Below are 18,172 nucleotides of genomic sequence, written 5' to 3' on the forward strand. Positions count from 1 at the left end.
AGGCGGCAAACTGGCAGCTGCAGCAAAACTGGTGGCAGAATGGCCACCCTCCAAGATTCCCCCCTCCCAAAAAGAGCTGATAATAAAGGCGATTAAAAAGGAGAAGCCGTGCTCTCCTTGCCCATTTCTTGGAGCTGGGGACTTGGAGAAGGGAGCTGTGCCCACGAGATGACCGTGGACAGGAAAGAAGAACCGTGAGGAGCCAGTAGAACCGGTGGCAGCAAAAGTGGCAGCGGTGTGGGCCACCCTCCGAGATCCCCCCTCCCAAAAAGAGCTGAAAATAAAGGCGATTGAAAAGGAGAAACTGCGCTCTCCTTGCCCATTTTCTTGGAGCTGGGGACTCGTGAGAGGTGAGCCACGCCCAGAAGACGACTAGACAGGAAGGCACCAACCCCGAGGCAGCAGCAGGAGCGAAGCCCTGAGTCCCCCCCCGCCTCACAAAAAGAGCTGCATTTTATAAAGGCATTTCCAAAGGAGATTGTCTCTCCTTGCCCACCTGGACCAGCTGGGGACTCGGGGGCAGAAGACACACCCAGAGCAGAGGACAGCGCAGAACAGCATAGAGGAACACAGGCAAGTGTGCGGTGGTGCGCATGGAGGCGAGTGAATGTGTGTGTCTGAGACCGGGACCAGCAGCTGGATGCCGGAAGCGAGAGAGGACTCTCTAGTACTGCGGTTCCGGACTTCCGCGAGGGGGCCGGCCAGGACCGAGAGGAAGCGAAAGGTGACTGTGTACATGAGGCGTCTCCAGGGTTCAGGGGCTAGCCGTGAGCCAGGGGGAAGCAAAAGGGAGGACACCTTCAGGGCTGCTAGACCAGGGAGGCCAGCCAGGAGCGGTGAAAATCAGAAAAGGGGGGGGGGGGGGGGGGGCAGGGTAACTATGTGAGCAAGGCATCTGTGGGAGTGACATAGGTTACATACTAGGATAAGCCCCATCAAAGTGGCCATAGTCTGAGAGAGAAGGTTGTAGAAATACTTTGGGGAGTTTGTGGAGAACGGCTGGGGAACTGGCAATGTGCAGGGTGCAGGCAAGTGTTGGAGAAGTGAGTGGAGTAGGTGGCCAAACCCTAAGGGTGGGGGGCCAGGCTATCTTCAGGGTGCCCCAAATACAAACGGGGGTCGTGCCTAGAAGCCTATGGACAGGTGGCCCAGGCTACTTCGAGGATCCTGTGGGTGACAGAGCTGTACTGGCTGATGTGGGTGTGTGTAGTAGGTGATGGGGGTGCAGGCGGTGCAACTTAGGGAGATGGGACAGCACATGAGGCTTTAAAGTAAGGAGGATGGAGACTTGTACACTGTAGCTGAGGACGGACTGCAGTTGTAGCTGGAATGCTAGGGGGCAGGTGGCCCAGGGCACTTGGAGAATAGAGTGGGCCCCAGAGGTGCAGTGGCTCAGGCGACACACACCAGAGTAACTCACAGGGTGCAGGGGGTGACATTTGGGAAGGTGTGAGACCACAGGAGGCCTGTAGGGCAGACAGACAAGGATGCACTGTGGACCCAGACACTGGCTGGGGCAGCAGCCAAAGCTTTAAGAGCGTGCTGATGGGCTGCTTGGAGGCTGCTTGGGGACAGAGGAGCAAGGAAGATTTCACAGACACACCTTTCAAGTTGGAGTAGGACCACGTGTAATATTGGAATTGACAAGGGGCACTTTTGAAGTAGTGTTGCCCTCAGTGGGACCAAACCCATACACCCTTATCAGTGAAATGCCTAGATGACATGCTTGGGGGGACCGGGATACACCTAAAAGATGCTTTTGAAGGAGCGGACCGATGGGTCTGCCTTTGGCAGGGAGGCCCCAAAAAGCAGAGCAAACAGCAGGGAGGAGAGACACCCCATTCTCAAGGCTTTACAGAGCCTCCCAATGAATTCACACAAGCTTGGGAGGAATGGTTAGAAGGATTCACCCCTAAAAGGAATGCACAAATCCTGCAGGATGTGGAGAACCTTTTAAGATCAGGGAAGGAGCAGGAGGGAGGAGAAACTGGCATCCATCTCCATTTCTGGAGAGAAAAAGGCCTTAAAGCATCGGAAAACAAGTTGCCATTAGGGCAAAAAAGGGACCTCTCTTGGAAACCTCACTGGGGAAGGGGAGAAGAAAATAAGTCCTGACCAAATCTCAGGCAAACTCCCCATCGCAGCTCCAAGAAGTCAGAGAGAAAACAGCTGGGCTTATTTCAATAGGCTAAAGGGTGACTAGAGAAAGAGTCAGCGTGTTAAATTCCTATAGAAAAAGGAGTGTTCCCTGAACCCACAGGAGGCACACTTGAGGGTGAAAAACCAGGAAAAGAGTGAAAAGGCAAACAATCCTCAGCCCAAGTGCTCAACCTCCCACATCTCAAGAACAGCCTTGAGTAATTAATTCAGAAGGTGGAATGGCCTAGGGGGCATGAACTCAAGAATGGGGAGGACACAGGCAGCCTCCTACTCAACTGTGAAAGCTTATAGAGGCAGTCCAAATGGGATGGACAACACGTCTCTGAGCTACACCAGCCACAGCACTCCTAGAGCAGGTACAAAAGGTGACACGAGAAGGAAAAAGGACTGCACACACACCTCATCACCTCAAGGCCACGGGAAGCCAAAAGGCTCAAGAATGCTTAAGGGTGGTACTAGCAAATGGTACCGATCTAGAGTGGACAACATGCAAGAGCTTCAAGCCTGCACGATCCCTGTCGGGAGCCCATCCCAAAGGGATGGAAAGACTCCTTAGAATCCTAGACAAACAAGAAATGAGGGAAAACGTAGAAGGTACCCCTATGCCATACCGGAGGGTTATTCACAGAGGGATCCTCTAAAGTAGGGGAAGGAAAAAGGAGACAGGGAGATGCTAGAGTGGAAGACATGAAAACCCAAGACTTGAAAGCCTTAGAAAAAGGACCCTCCACTGGGTCCACCCAATAGGGTAAGGGCTATGCACTTACGAGGGCATTAGATGAATTGGGATCAATTTAGATAAATTGGGATTTTGCCCCGAGAGCAAGGTATGATACACACAGATTCACAGTATGCCTTGGGGATAGGACACAACTTTGGAAAGACTGGGGAGAAAAGGGGGGACCTAAATGCAAAAGGAAAAGCTTTCACACACAAGGAAGGACTCGAGACACACGTAAAATCACTCGTGACACGCTGAGAGATGGCACTAGTGCCTATTGGGGGGCATCCAAAAGGAGACACCTTGTAAAGAAAGGGGAACAGAGGAGCAGATCGTGCTGCCTGGTTGGCAGTCCAGACCTCAGGGAAAACAAGAAACATGTCTCAGGAAAGGAACACACGGCCAAAAGCAAAAGAAGCAAGAGAGCAGGAGAAGGAGCAGACAGAAAGGAGGACAGCAGGGAAAGCAAAGGGGATGGGGAACCCCAGAGGCAAGGAAAAGGTTGCAACAAGGACCTACCTGGGAAAAAGAGCAACAGAAATACACCACTTCAATCCCTGGGCCACCTGAGGGTTCCGGGATCATTTGCTAAGACAATAGCTAGGCATGGCACGACACAGTGGGAACACTTCATTTCAATAACAGGGTACAAACAACAGTGAATGCGGTGGTTCTATAGGAAATAAACTGCAGTCTGAGTACTTACCGTGAAGAGAAGGTCCATGTGCAAAAAAAATAACTTTATTAACACCTCCTAAAACAATGGAAAAAAAAAAAACTTGGAAAACAAAACAGAATCAAACTCAATACACACTTGGCTCCTCTTGCATACTATGTTCACTTTCCTGGAAAACAAAGAGAAAAGGGGTAGGTTGTTCTTTTCAGTCCATTTCGCTATTGGACAATAGTCTCAGATCCATTCTGGAGGACAAGACTTGCTCTTAGACTCAGAAATCTTACACAAAAGTGAACCGTTCTTGGGTGGATTTATTGAAAGGTCACAAAAACAGCCACCCGGGGAAACTGCCTTGGGTCACCCTCTCCTGAGAAGTTTCCCAAGTGGCTTGTCAATCAGGAGTCATAGACCAGCGTACAAGAGGCTCACCTTGTAAAGAGGAAGAGCTACAAAATAAAAGGTTGTTCCTCTCAAGGAACAGAGATTTTTTTTTCACTTCCTCACGGGCACAGAGGGTTTCTCCTCTGCATCTCTGTTCAAGCATCTCGTAAGACAAATAGCACGTAGTCAACCACCAATAGCCTCCCTCAAAGGCACCCAGAAATGTAAACCAAACCTTTCCCCAGATGCACAACTTGCCCATGAATTAAAGGAATCATGCAAATAGGGCATTTGGAGAAACAAATAAGAATGGAACAACCCACTCTTGAACAAATCCTCTGTCTTTATGAATAGTCTCTTGACTCCATAGTGTTTCTTCTGCATGTTCAACCTATCCTTTTCTGTCTCAGAGAAAGACTAAGGTGGAAAACCTTCATAAGACCAACAACATGGGAAAGCTGCCTGAAGGTTTTTTTTCTCTCCCACAGTAACTCGTGGCATGAGAGGTTCAAAGCAACACTGAAGAAAAAAAAAGTCATGCAGAAATAACACACATCACACCAACCAAGCGGTCAAAACTCACAAAAACAAGATCTGCAAGGCCTCTTTAGCCCACCCCTCCATGGCCATCACAGCAGCTCAGCCTAAATAGTACCCAGAGCTGTTAACAGGGGCCGAGCAAAAAAATCTAAAGTTCTTTGGAGCAGGGTGAGAAAATAGGCGCTGCTAAGCAGCCAGCTCTCCTTACCCCCCTACTCAATAGCAGATAGAATCCACGCCAGCCTCAGGCCAGCATCCCCCCTACAAGGGGAGGCAGAGACCAGCAGGCCCAACACAATGTCACCCATGTCTCTCTGGCAAAACGGAAAAAAAACCAAAGAAAAAAAGCCACCTACAAGAAAGGAAAAATCCTTAGAGGGAAACATCAGTTTGGAACAATTAGGGATTCCTAGGAAAGTGAAGAGAGTAAGTAGCTGAAATAGCTGAAAGACATAGGGAAGTTTTATACACACTCAACACAAGCCACATCTGAGATAACTCAGATGCGCTAACTCCTTGCTTATCAGCTTTATGTTGATGGAGCTAGGCCTGTCACGAAATCTTAAATGGGCTCAAGAGCACACAACATAGCTGCAGACTTCCTGCTCAAAGGACCCATTCAATACACAAAACTCTAAGCTCTAACATGGGTCACAAATGCATTGAAAAGGTAGAAAGGTCAGGATCAGGAAGATTCATCTTCCTCATTTTGGGGACACCTCCTCAACACAGACCCAGCACTCATTTTAGGAAACAAACCACACATGCTTCAGAGCCTTTTGGGCAAGGAGCATAAAAAGGGAGGAATAGGCGGGGACGGGTAGCAAGACAGATTTGGATCTGGGGTATTCAACAGGTCTGTAAATACAAGGCTTTGAAAGGACCTGGGAATGTCACAGTGCATAGGAGGGAAAGAGGCTGTGTACTGCGAACCATCATAAACATACACTCGGTAAGTTTCTGTAAGGAAAAACTAAAGGAGACTAACTCGTAACAACAGTCTTGGAAAAGCAGTTAGGGATGGAGGCTTCAGAGCCCAAAAACTAAACCAAAAAGCAGTGACAAAACCCCCACACCAGGAGGGAGACCGAGAGTGTGGAGGCCTTTTCAAAGCAAAAGAATGCATTTCACACAAATGCCTCTGGCACAAAGGTACTGGCACCTACTTGTTAGACTGGATCGCTTCACCCATGGGCTACAAACTTTCCCTACTATAAAAGAGACAACACAAGTAGTAATAAGAATAGGATGACAACACGTCACCCCCGGTACAGAGTAGTAAATAATGCAAATTCAGATCGTGGCCCCCATGGCACCGCACAACTATGGCATCTAAGCATGAAAGCTTTAGGGATCCCCATCAGTGACGTACACCGTGGCACACCCAAAGTTCAGGGAGACAGCAGAGGATGACTAAAAAGACTCAAATGGATGAAAGAAAGGAATGACAAAAATAGGAAGGAATGGCCTTCAGGGTCTGCCCCCCAACCCTATGGACAATCAAAGTCTGACACAGGTCCAGCATTGGAGCTTCACTATAGGAAAGCGTGGTAGGACTCCCCTTCCTGCAAACCCCATACACAGCACTGGGAATGCAGTCCAAGCAGAGGCAGGGACACAACAACATCCATAGATGCTTTTTAGGGACAGCAGAGATGGGTCTTCCTTTGACAGACAGGGCCCCAAAAAGCAGAACAAATGGCAGGGAAGAGGGACACCCCATTCTCAAGGCTTTACAGAGCCTCCCAATGAATGGACACAAGCTTGGGAGGAATGGTTAGAAGGATTCACCCCTAAAAGGAATGCACAAATCCTGCAGGATGTGGAGAACCCTTTAAGATCAAGGAAGGAGCAGGAGGGAGGAGAAACTGGCATCCATCTCCATTTCTTGGGAGAGAAAAAGGCCTTAAAGCATCTGAAAACAAGTTGCCATTAGGGCAAAAAAGGGACCTCTCTTAGAAACCTCATTGGGGAAGGGGAGAAGAAAATAAGTCCTGACCAAATCTCAGGCAAACTCCCCATCCCAGCTCCAAGAAGTCAAAGAGAGAAAACAGCTGGGCTTATTTCGATAGGCTAAAGGATGACTAGAGAAAGAGTCAGCGTGTTAAATTCCTATAGAAAAAGGAGTGTTCCCTGAACCCACAGGAGGCACACTTGAGGGTGAAAAACCAGGAAAAGAGTGAAAAGGCAAACAATCCTCAGCCCAAGTGCTCAACCTCCCACATCTCAAGAACAGCCTTGAGTAATTAATTCAGAAGGTGGAATGGCCTAGGGGGCATGAACTCAAGAATGGGGAGGACACAGGCAGCCTCCTACTCAACTGTGAAAGCTTATAGAGGCAGTCCAAATGGGATGGACAACACGTCTCTGAGCTACACTGGCCACAGCACTCCTAGAGCAGGTACAAAAGGTGACACGAGAAGGAAAAAGGACTGCACACACACCTCATCACCTCAAGGCCACGGGAAGCCAAAAGGCTCAAGAATGCTTAAGGGACTGGGATCTTAAAATACTAGGTGGTACTAGCAAATGGTACCGATCTAGAGTGGACAACATGCAAGAGCTTCAAGCCTGCACGATCCCTGTCGGGAGCCCATCCCAAAGGGATGGAAAGACTCCTTAGAATCATAGACAAACAAGGAATGAGGGAAGACCTACAAGGTATCCCTGTGCCATACAGCAGGGTTATTATTTGTATCCTGTTCAATGCTCTGCAGAGAATCTGGTTTTTATGGAACGCATAGCTTGACTTGGGATTCCAAACAGGGAAGGGAGAGGAAAATCAAATTTATGGAATTAACTTGCTAATGGGATTAAAATTACCTACATTAAAGTGGTTTCCAGGTGATGGATCCCACCCGCCTCCGGGATTCATGGAGATGCTTCATTTTTAACAACCCAGAATTATGGAAATCCCATGGATTCCCAGGCTGGGTGGGAAAAGCTGGGAATAGTTCCATCCCAAAACCTGATTTCCTGGGATTTTCCACAAGCCCCACTGAGCATCTCCCAAGGCAACCAAATCCCAACTTGTGGAAAACCAGATTTATTCCCACTTTTCCCAAAATCGAGGAGTTTGTGTTGGGTCTCACTCCCAGCTGGGATCCCTGAGCTCCTCTACCTATAAAACTAGGATGAATTCCAATAATTTATTCTAGCAGAGCCTAAAATTGAGATTTTCCTGGATCTGCAGCAGGATTTTGTGTATTTCGGTTAATCTTTTGCTGCCATTCAGCACCACCTGAGCGGCCTGGCTGCAGTTCCAAGGAATTCAAGGAATATTCTCATTTTCTTGATGTGGGAGTTGACTTCCAGCAGAATTCCTGGCAGGGAGGACACCCCAAAACAAAGAAGGAGCCTCATCCCAACCCTGCAGCAGCCAAATTAAAATCAAACAGCACCAAAAATCCCAAATGCTGCCGCATCCAAGGAAAAGCTGAATACCCCAGGAACCTCACAGTGCTGGGAAAGGCAAATTCAAGAAATTCCTTCCCTATCAGGGCAAATTTGAGCTCAAGTCGCTTGGAGAGGCCACTGACACCTTTAATTTGACTTTTCATCTTCTCTCTTTCCCAGAACCTGCTTTGCTCCAGAATGAATCCATCAAGCACAAACATTTCTAATTCTTTCTGGAATATCAACTTTTCCCTGGCTGAGCTCATTTTCCTCTCCCAGGATCTCAATTTATCCCGTTGTATTGTGGTTAATTGGATTATTGGCAGCCTCAAAAATTCCCTCCCCAAGCCATTCCTAAGAAATCCTTCCAGACACTGCTACGTTTAGGGAAGCAAAACCAAACCTTTTTTTTTAGCACTGTTGCAAACTGCCTGATCTCAAAAACAAACAAGCAAACCAACCACAACCCCCCCCCCCCAAAAAAAAAAACCAAAAACAACCCCCAGAATATGACCCCAAAATTATATTTAATTGTTCAAAAGGACATTTCTTTTAGGCTCAGAAAGCAACATCTTGAGCAGAATATGGGAAATGGGAATTTTTCTATGACACAATCCAAGTTTTTTTGCTTGCTGTGCTCACTTTTGCCCAAGGACAGGAGGTTAAAATTCCCAAGAAAAAGTGGGATTTGGGAGCTTTCCCCCACCCCCCACAATAACAAATGTTGGCAGGTTGTGTTTACCTGATGAAACAAAGGGAGCAAAAAGAGAGGAGGAGAAACACTTGGAAAACTTCCCCATCTGAAAACTGAATTCAACACAAAAACAAACAAACAAACAAAAAAAACCCCCTTCATATTTCCCATTATTTTTAAGAAAATAACCCAGATGAACAGACAGCAGGTCTAATATTCAGATTTAAATGTGAAACGTGAACAGCCAAGCCCCAAAATTACAAAAAAACACACCTGAGGTGCAACTGTAGGCTGAAAAGTGACTGTAAATAGTCCAACTAAGGCTCTGTTTTCCCACAGAATTCCAAAATCCATCTGATTTCAGATCCAGACTTTGTGGTTTTGGAGCTTTTCCAACTCCACGTGGAATCTGGGATTTCACATTCCTCCCCTTGGGTGGCCCTGCAGGAACAAAGACCTCCAAGGCTGGCACCACCCCTGTGCCAACCTCAAGAAATTACATTTCTCGCGGATCTTTCACCCAAAAACCCCCATTCCCCTGAGGAAATGCAGCTACATTTGTCCAAAAAGAGAATTTGCCTCCCCAGCTCCAACTTCTGCTGCCACAGCTCTTGGAAACTGTTCCCAATCCCAGGTGATGCCTGCAGAAACTTGGAGCACGGGTTTTGGGTTGGCTGCCAGATGTGGCACTCAGGGACATTCCTGGGAGTTAAAATGCATTTTTTTTGTGTTAAACCCCATTTTTGGGGGTTCAAACACTTTGTGTGTTAAAACCCACTTGATGTGTGTTAAAACACATTTCTGGGGGTTAAACTACATTTTTTGTGTGGTAGAACACATTTTTTCTGTGCTTAAACACATTTATGGAGGTTAAAACCCATTTCAGGGGGGGGTTTTAAAACCCATTTTTGGTGTGTCAAACCCAACTTTTCGAGGGCTACGACCCATTTTCTCCACAGCAGAACTCCATGAAAATCCCGCTTCTGAGGGAATTTAGCTGCCAGCTAGATCAGCCCTGAGCAAATCCTGGAATGTGGCACAGCCGCAGTGCCACAGCCACACAGAGCTGCTGGCAAAGCTTCACCCAGGGCGCAGAAATCGGTATCAGGGGCAGCAGAGGAGGAACTGAGAAGAATTTAAACATTTTTTTTCCAGCAGGAACAGCTCTGGGAGTTTCCCTGGGATTTACCAGACCGCTCAAGGGTACTGTACCTGTTCCTCTTGGAGCTGGAGCTGGATCAGGATTTTTAGGGATTGAAGGGTGTTGATCCAGCTGGATTCTCCCATTGCCAGCTTGGGCTCATTCCTCTTTGATAGGGGATGAATGAACAGCATCAAACTTTATAGTTTCTTTTTTTTTTTTGAGCTGAAAAGACACTCAAACCCCAAGATTCTGCCCCAAATCGGAACTGCCCAGCTCCAGAAGGTTTTCCAAATATCTTGCCCTGATCCCATCCCTGCTGTGATCCCGTCCCTGCCATGATCCATGCCCCGATCCCTTTCCTGCCCTGATCGCATCCCTGCCGGATCCCGTCCCTACCCTGATCCCGTTCCTGCCCTGATCCCATTCCTGCAGTTTTCCCTGCAAAGAAGGGGAAGATGAACACCAAAAGTTCCCCAAAAGAAGCTGGGAATGTCCCCTCATGGCAATGTCAGTCTTGTGTCCTTGTCACTGGTTTTGGGTGGCAAAAACCTGAGCTTGGAGTTGTTTTTCTGGGATTCCTGCTTTGTCCTGCAGCGTTCTCTGAGTGTAGAAGAGGATGTAGGCCTGGGCCTTGCACACCTCCTCCACACTACACACATTCAGTTTGGAGTCATTGCAGTGCACCCAAAAACCTGGGAAAAAAGGGAAAGAATGAGTTCTCAGCTGAGGCAGGATCCCTTTGGATTTTGGAACCGCTCAATTCGGCAGCCAAAAATCCCCTGGGGCCGGGCAATTTGTGCAGCCAGGAAGGCAGAGCCTGTCCTGATCCAGCTGCTGAGATCTCCCAGCCCCCTGCGGATGTTAGTCATGAATAGTTCCTGTTCTTCCAGCCTCAAAACACTTTCTATTCATCTCCTCGGTCCTTAGGATTCGATCCTGAGCAAAGCCAGCTGCAGCAGCTCATCGGAGCAGCTCTGCCTGGCAGAATGAAGAATTCACACCATTCCCAGGAAAACAAAAACCACCAACCAACCAACCAAAAAACCCACACAAAAAATTACAAAAAAAATTTTAAAAATAGGAATACAGGGGTGGGGCGGGAGCGGGGGAAACAAACTACTAAAAGACATGGAGGGGGTCCCAAGGAATTGGAATCCTGGGGAGGGATCCCAAGGGAGGGAAAATCCTGAGGGAGCGAAGAAGATTGGGATGGGATTTGCCCGTCCCCAGCACACGCACCTCCCTCCGTGTTGTAGCAATAGGCTGTGTAGTGTCCTGAGCCAAAGCCCTTCCCGTGATGCATCACCACAGCTGAGAGGTCATAGACAAAGGTCTCTGTGGCAAGGGAGGGCAGAGAGTCCCTGCAGCAGTAAGGTTCCATGTTTAATACCTGCTCAAAGAGAACATGGACCCCGATCTTCTCGCGGTGATTGCGCTCAGACCGCCTGCAAACACAAATCCCACGCTCGGCGCTGCTCAGGGCTGGGGGGAGGAACTGCTCAGCATCAATAAATCTTGGAGATTCACCCCAAAATCCCCTGCAGACACCCCTCACACACACACAGAGCTCCTACTGCTGCTTCCGTGCTTAGTTATAGTTGGGGTCTCCTCCTGGCATTGATGATTTTAGTTTTACGTGGGGTCTCTCCTGCCATTGATAATTTTTATTTTAGGTGGGGTCTCCCCCTGCCATTAATGATTTTTGGTTTAGTTCGCATCTTGTTCCTTCATTGATAATCTTTACTTTAAGTGAAGTCTCCTTCTGCCACTGAGGGTTTTTGTTATAGATGAGCTCTCCTGGCATTGATGGGCTTTGTTTCAGGTGGGGTTTCCCTTTGCCATTAATAATTTTTATTTTAGGTGGGGTCTCCCTCTGCCACTGATGGTTTTTGTTTTAGGTCAGGTCTCCTTCTGCCATTGATGATTTTTATTTCAGGTGGGGTCTCCCATTGATATTTTTTGTTTTAGGTGGAGTATTTCTGAGCCAGATTTTTCCTCTTACCACCTTTAAAATCCTCGGTTCTACCAATAACATCCCCCCCTCCCACACCCAGTCTAACTACTTTAGACACCTGTTCTAATATTTTGAGCTTATTCAACAGGTAAAGAGCCAATACTGGCACTGAATTCTCTCCATATCCCATCTTCACCAAATCTTTCATCAGCTTACTGACTTCTCCTTCCAAGCTGCCTGCAAACTTGAGTAAAACCCAATGAAATTAAGGATTAATATGCACAAAATATTCAGTTGTGGCAGAAAACCCCTGTTTGAGGGAGTTTCACAAATCTGATGGCTCAAAAGTCACACAGCTGCTTTTAGCAGCAATGGAGGGAAGTTAAAGGCCCACTTTTGGCCACTATTTCCCCAAAAAATTCAGGGCCCAGTGCCTCACCTGAAGCGTTTAAGGTGCAGCCGAAGGACCTGAGGTAGTCTGTAGATCAGCAACTGCTTTTTAGCTTCACTCAGAACAAGAGGTTTGGGAGAAGTTTGCCTGCCAAAAACAAAAAAAAAAAAAAAAAACAAAAACAAACAAAAACAAACAAAAAAAACCACAAAAAACCCCAAAAAAAAAAAAAAAAAAACCCACAAAAAAACCCCAAATAACAAAACAAAACAAAAAAAACAACCACCAAGGCAAAGATTATTAGGATCCCCAAAAAGAAAAACCAGCACAACAGGGTGAACTCTTTGTTTTTTCCCAGCACGGGGATGGCCACAGGAATAAACATTTCCGCATTCCTCCAGAACTTCTGTGGGATCCAAATTCTCCCTTCCCCTCATCACACAAACATCTGTCACCTCTGAGCTGTTCCTTCTGGAAAAAACACCAGGAATATTGAGCCAAAGATATCCTGGGCTGCAGCAGTTCTAGCAGGTGAATCCCAGCCCACAAATATTCCGTATTTTATTCTCTCTGCTGCGCTGAAGAGCATTAAAAAAAACGCTCCCAGCAACAGCAAAGCTGGAAAAGAGGAAGAATTCCTCCCTACTCTTCCCAGGGATTCTTCTTCCCAGGAAAGGCTGGAGCAGAAGGGGACAGGTGGCTGTAAGAGCTCCCAATTAGGACTGTAGCTGTTAATTAGATTTGTGCCCCTCTCCTGCAACAGCTATGACAGCAGTGCCCTGACTGCTCCTGGCACTTGGGGCCTTTTCCATGACTCTTTCCAGCAGGAAAATGCTTCCTGAGCCACTTAAGAATTCCTCGGCCGTTTAGAATTCCTTAAAAGCCATTCGGAATTCCTTAAAAGTAATTTAAAACCCCCGAGCCATCTAGAATTCCTTGAAGGCCATTCAGAACTTCTGAGCCCATCAGAATTCGTTGAAAGCCATTCAGAATTCCTTAAAAGAAAAGCCACTTAAGAATTCCTGAGCCTTTTACAATCCCATAAAAGCCTTTTAGAATTCCTTGAAAGTCATTTAAAATCCCTGAGCCATGTAAGTGCCCAAACTGACATGGCAGGGCCAAAAAAATGACACGGCACAGGCAAAAATGGCACATCAGATACAAACAGTGACCTGTGAGAGCCCAAAAATGACAGGTCAGTGCCCAAAAATGACATTTTAGAGCCCAAAAATGGCATGACACAGCCAACAACTGACACATCAGAGCCCAACCAGAGCCCAAAGGAGCCAAAGCCACCATCAGAAGGTGTCCCCTGAGTGTCCACTCCCCTGAGTGCTCTCTCTCCCCTGAGTGCCTGCTCCCCTGAATGCTCTCTACCCCGAGTGCCCCCTCCCCCGAGTGCCCACTCCCTGGAGTGCCCACTCCCCCGAGTGCCCACTCCCCGGAGTGCACATTCCCCGGAGTGCCCACTCCCCCGAGTGCCCACTCCCCGAGTGCCCACTCCCCCGAGTGCCCACTCCCCGAGTGCACCACTCCCCGGAGTGGCCACTCCCCCGGAGTGCCCACTCCCCCGAGTGCCCACTCCCCGGAGTGCCCACTCCCCGGAGTGCCCACTCCCCGGAGTGCACACTCCCCCGAGTGCCCACTCCCCCGAGTGCACCCTCCCCCGAGTGCCCACTCCCCCGAGTGCCCACTCCCCTGAGTGCACACTCCCCGGAGTGCCCACTCCCCGGAGTGCACACTCCCCCGAGTGCCCACTCCCCGGAGTGCCCACTCCCCGGAGTGCACACTCCCCGGAGTGCCCACTCCCCCGAGTGCCCACTCCCCAGAGTGCCCACCCCCCGAGTGCACAGTCCCCGGAGTGCCCTCTCCCCGGAGTGCACACTCCCCCGAGTGCCCACTCCCCCGAGTGCCCACTCCCCCGAGTGCACACTCCCCCGAGTGCCCACTCCCCAGAGTGCCCACTCCCCCGAGTGCACACTCCCCCGAGTGCCCACTCCCCCGAGTGCCCACTCCCCAGAGTGCCCACTCCCCGGAGTGCCCACTCCCCCGAGTGCCCACTCCCCCGAGTGCCCACTCCCCGGAGTGCACACTCCCCCGAGTGCACACTCCCCCGAATTCCTGCTCCCCCAGACCAAGGGCCCGCTCCCTTCGTGAGTGAATGAGACCGGGACCAGCAGCTGGATGCCGGAAGTGAGAGAGGACTCTCGAGTACTGCGTTTCCGGACTTCCGCGAGGGGGCCGGCCAGGACCGAGAGGAAGCGAAAGCTGACCGTGTACGTGAGGCGTCTCCAGGGTTCAGGGGCTACCCGTGAGCCAGGGGGAAGCCAAAGGGGGGGACACCTTCAGGGCTAGAGCAGGGAGGCCAGCCAGGAGCAGAGAAAAGCAGAAAAGGGGGGCGGGCAGTGAAACTGTCAGCGAGGCATCACTGGGAGTGACATAGGTTACATACTAGCATAAGCCCCATCAAAGTGGCCATAGCCTGAGAGAGCAGGTTGTGGAAATACTTTGGGGAGTTCGTGGACGCCGGCTGGGGAAGTGGCAGGGTGCAGGCAGGCAAGTGTTGGACAAGTGGGTGGAGTAGGTGCCCAAACCCTAAGGGTGGGGGGCCAGCCTACCTTGGGGGTGCCCCAAATAGAAACGGGGGTCATGGCTAGAAGCCTAGGGACAGGTGGCCCAGGCTACTTTGAGGATCCTGTGGGTGACAGAGCTGTACTGGCTGACGTGGGTGTGTGCAGTAGGTCATGGGGGTGCAGGCGGTGCCACTTAGGGAGATGGGACAGCATGGGAGGCTTCAAAGTAGGGAGGACACAGACACGTACACTGTGCAGGTGAGGATGGCTTGTAGTTGTAGCTGGAATGCTACGGGGCAGGTGGCCCAGGGCACTAGGAGAATGGAGTGGGCCCCAGAGGTGCAATGGCTGAGGCAACACACCCCACAGTAACTCACCGGGTGCAGGGGGCAACATTTGGGAAGGTGTGAGAGCACAGGAGGCCTAGAAATAGGGCAGACAGACAAGGATGCACTGTGCAACCAGACACAGGCTGGGGCAGCAGCCAAAGCTTTAAGAGCGTGCTGATGGGCTGCTTGCAGGCTGCTTGGGGACAAAGGAGCAAGCAAGATTTCAGACACACCTTTCAAGTTGGAGTAGGACCACGTGTAACCTTGGAATTGACAAGGGGCACTTTTGAAGTAGCGTTGCCCTCAGTTAGAAATAGACTCAAGACAGGCCACCTATGAATGGCTGTATGACACTCGGTAAGAAAGGCAACACATAGAAGTAAGGAAAATGAAGGGAGAAAGAAAGGACAAGGTCAAAAATAGCCCACACACAGTCCACTAGAGCAATTGCTGCAATCATGGGTCACCAAGGAGGCTGCTAGGGAACTAAGCCAAATGGGAAGGATGCAGAAGTGGTGAAAGGGTTGGCCCACCCTACATGCGTGTGCAGAGTGGCCCTGCTGTGGCACCCAAGACCCCTGGAGGTGCTGAGCCTAAAAACACAGTAGTGAAGAAGCCAAGGGGACTGAGACAAAGCAGATCCTTTCTGCTGCCTCCTGGCAGAGACACAAAACAATGGGCAGCGGAACAGCAAAAGCTTGGCAGCTCCGGAAGAGGACAGCAGGAGGAGGAGGCGAGGCACACGTGGGATGCTGTAATCACATAGTCTTTCCCCTGGTAGAACCACAACTGGCCAGTAAGGGAAGTCCAGATGAGGGGGGCAGCAGGAGGCTTAGCTTTTGGAAAGGCACCCCTAGGAACATCACAAGTCTACAGTTGTAAGAGAAAGGGAGGGGATCCAGTGCAAGGCCCTGGGGGTGTTGCCAAGCCAATAGATGCATTTTTTGGGGGGCCCAAATAGGCATACTAGAGGGAAATAGAATTGCAGTTGAAATAGACTCTGTCATGCTAAAGAGGGTCAGCTCATCACAGGAGCTGCAAGGTGCCATGGGGAAAGGGAGGAAATGGCATGGGTCCCCCAGGGCACCAGAAGCTACCTGTCACACACCCAGATAGGAACACGGGGGATGACACTATTGTAGTGACAAGGGGGATCCAAGAATAAATTCCCCACAGGAAGAGTGTACAAGTAGGTTGGGATGGAAGCCAAGAGAATGAAGGAATCCCTGGCACCTTGGTGCAATAGCCTCTGGAGGAATTTCCAGCAGCAATCTCATTTGGATCCAGAGAGCCCAGAAAGCCAGGCATTTTGAAAAGGCACTGGGGGGACCAAATCCTGGCCACAGAAATGGAAGCAATAAGCTGAAATAGCGGATGGGCAGGCAAAGGAGAAAGGACTACTTGCTAAGGGAAGCCCTAGGAGTCTCTTGGAGGGGGCAAGAGGGAAAAACAAAGACAAATGCAAGGAGGATGGTAGCCGTGGGCACAGAAAGTGGAAGGGCCAGGAAGGAGCCACAAAAGGGAGCGAGGGACAAAGCCACCTGTGGGGAGAGGGAAAAGGAAAGGCCCTACAACCTTGGCTTACCCCTCCCAAACCAGGAAAGACTGGAACACGGCACTATTGGGGGGGAAGTAGGACGTTGGAGGTGAGATGGCCCAAAAATGACTTTGCAGCAGGGAATGACAAGGGGTCAGGAAGCTGTAGGAAAACTGAAAAGGAGAGAGCAAGGAACACCAGGGCTTTCATGAGCTCCACACATCAGGGGACCTGATAAAACGCTGACAGGAGCCCATCTTAAAAGTTGGAGCTCGGTCTGCATGTTGAACAAGTTGAAATGGTAGTAGACACAGCTGCAGAGAAATCAAGTAGAAAGCAACTCCCTATGGGAGTGGCACATGCAAAAGGAACGGCAGAGTGGCAGAGCGCGTAGGGCCAGAAGAGAAACCTTGCAAAGCTCCTCACTTAAGAAAATGAGGAGGTGAAGTCACAGAAGGGTTTGACAGATGTCCTAGACAGGCCAAAATGAGAGTCCTGGTCGTGACCTTGGGAGGGACATATAGGTTCAAGAGGGGGTAGGAATTCCTCCTAAAGAGGATAAGGTAGGGGGACAGAGGAGAACGACCACACAGGATGGAAAGGAACTCAAACCACACAGGAGGGCTGAACAGGGGAAATTCAGAAACACAAAGGCCAGGAGGAACATCCCCTAGAAGAGGGAGGCAAGATCCTAGCTCCACACAAAGCAGGAAAGGGATAGCCACCATCACAACACACCTACTGAAGCAGTGAGGAGGACAACCGTGGAGGTGGCCCTACAAGGTCCCCATGGTGGCAGGAAAGAAAATACTAAATAAATTCAGGCTAGTACAAGACTATAAAACATAGGAGCATCATGGTGCAGGAGACAGTGGGACCATACCCATACACCCTGTCTGTGAAAAGCCTAGCTAACATGCTTGCTGGGCTGGGGTACACCTATAAGATGCATTTTAAGGACAACACAGATGGGTCTGCCTTTGGCACGGAGGGCCCCAAAGAGCAGAGCAAACGGCAGAGAAGAGGGACACCCCATTCTCAAGGCTTTACAGAGCCTCCCAATGAATGGACACAAGCTTGGGAGGAATGATTAGAAGGATTCACCCCTAAAAGGAGTGCACAAATCCTGCTTGAGGTGGAGAACCGTTTTAGATCAAGGCAGGAGCAGGAGGGGAGAGAAGCTGGCATCCATCTCCATTTCTTGGGAGAGAAAAAGGCCTTAAAGCATCTGAAAACCAGTTGCAATTAGGGGAAAAGAGGGACCTGTCTTGGAAACCTCACTGGGGAAGGGGAGAAGAAAATAAGTCCTGAGCAAATGTCAGGCAAACTCCCCATCCCAGCTCCAAGAAGTCAAAGAGAGAAAACAGCTGGGTTTATTTCGATAGGCTAAAGGATGACTAGAAAAAGAGTCACCGTGTGAAATTCCTGTAGAAAAAGGAGCCTTCCCTGAACCCACAAGAGGCACGCTTGAGGGTGAAAAACAAGGGAAAGAGTGAAAAGGCAAACAATCCTCAGCCCAAGTGTTCAACCTGCCAAATCTCAGAAGCAGGGTTGACTTACGAATACAGAATGGGGAATGGCCTAGGGGGCATGAAGTCAAGAATGGGGAGGACACAGGCGGCCTGGTACTCAATGTGAAAGCTTTTAGAGGCAGTCCAAATGGGATGGACAACACA

General features: G+C 49.6%; 1 long non-coding RNA gene across 1 annotated transcript; it reads right to left on the reverse strand.

The window, feature by feature from the left end:
* Positions 1-8,382: 8,382 nt before the first annotated feature.
* On the reverse strand, positions 8,383-12,239 carry LOC120752039 (uncharacterized). Its single transcript, XR_005700585.2, has 4 exons — positions 12,106-12,239; positions 10,952-11,157; positions 9,781-10,404; positions 8,383-9,009 (listed from the first exon to the last, which is right to left on the reverse strand). It is a non-coding gene; the product is annotated as an uncharacterized LOC120752039 (long non-coding RNA).
* Positions 12,240-18,172: the final 5,933 nt, after the last annotated feature.

This window comes from Hirundo rustica, chromosome 4 (assembly GCF_015227805.2).
Source record: "Hirundo rustica isolate bHirRus1 chromosome 4, bHirRus1.pri.v3, whole genome shotgun sequence".
In the NCBI taxonomy this organism is placed as follows: Eukaryota; Metazoa; Chordata; class Aves; order Passeriformes; family Hirundinidae; genus Hirundo; species Hirundo rustica.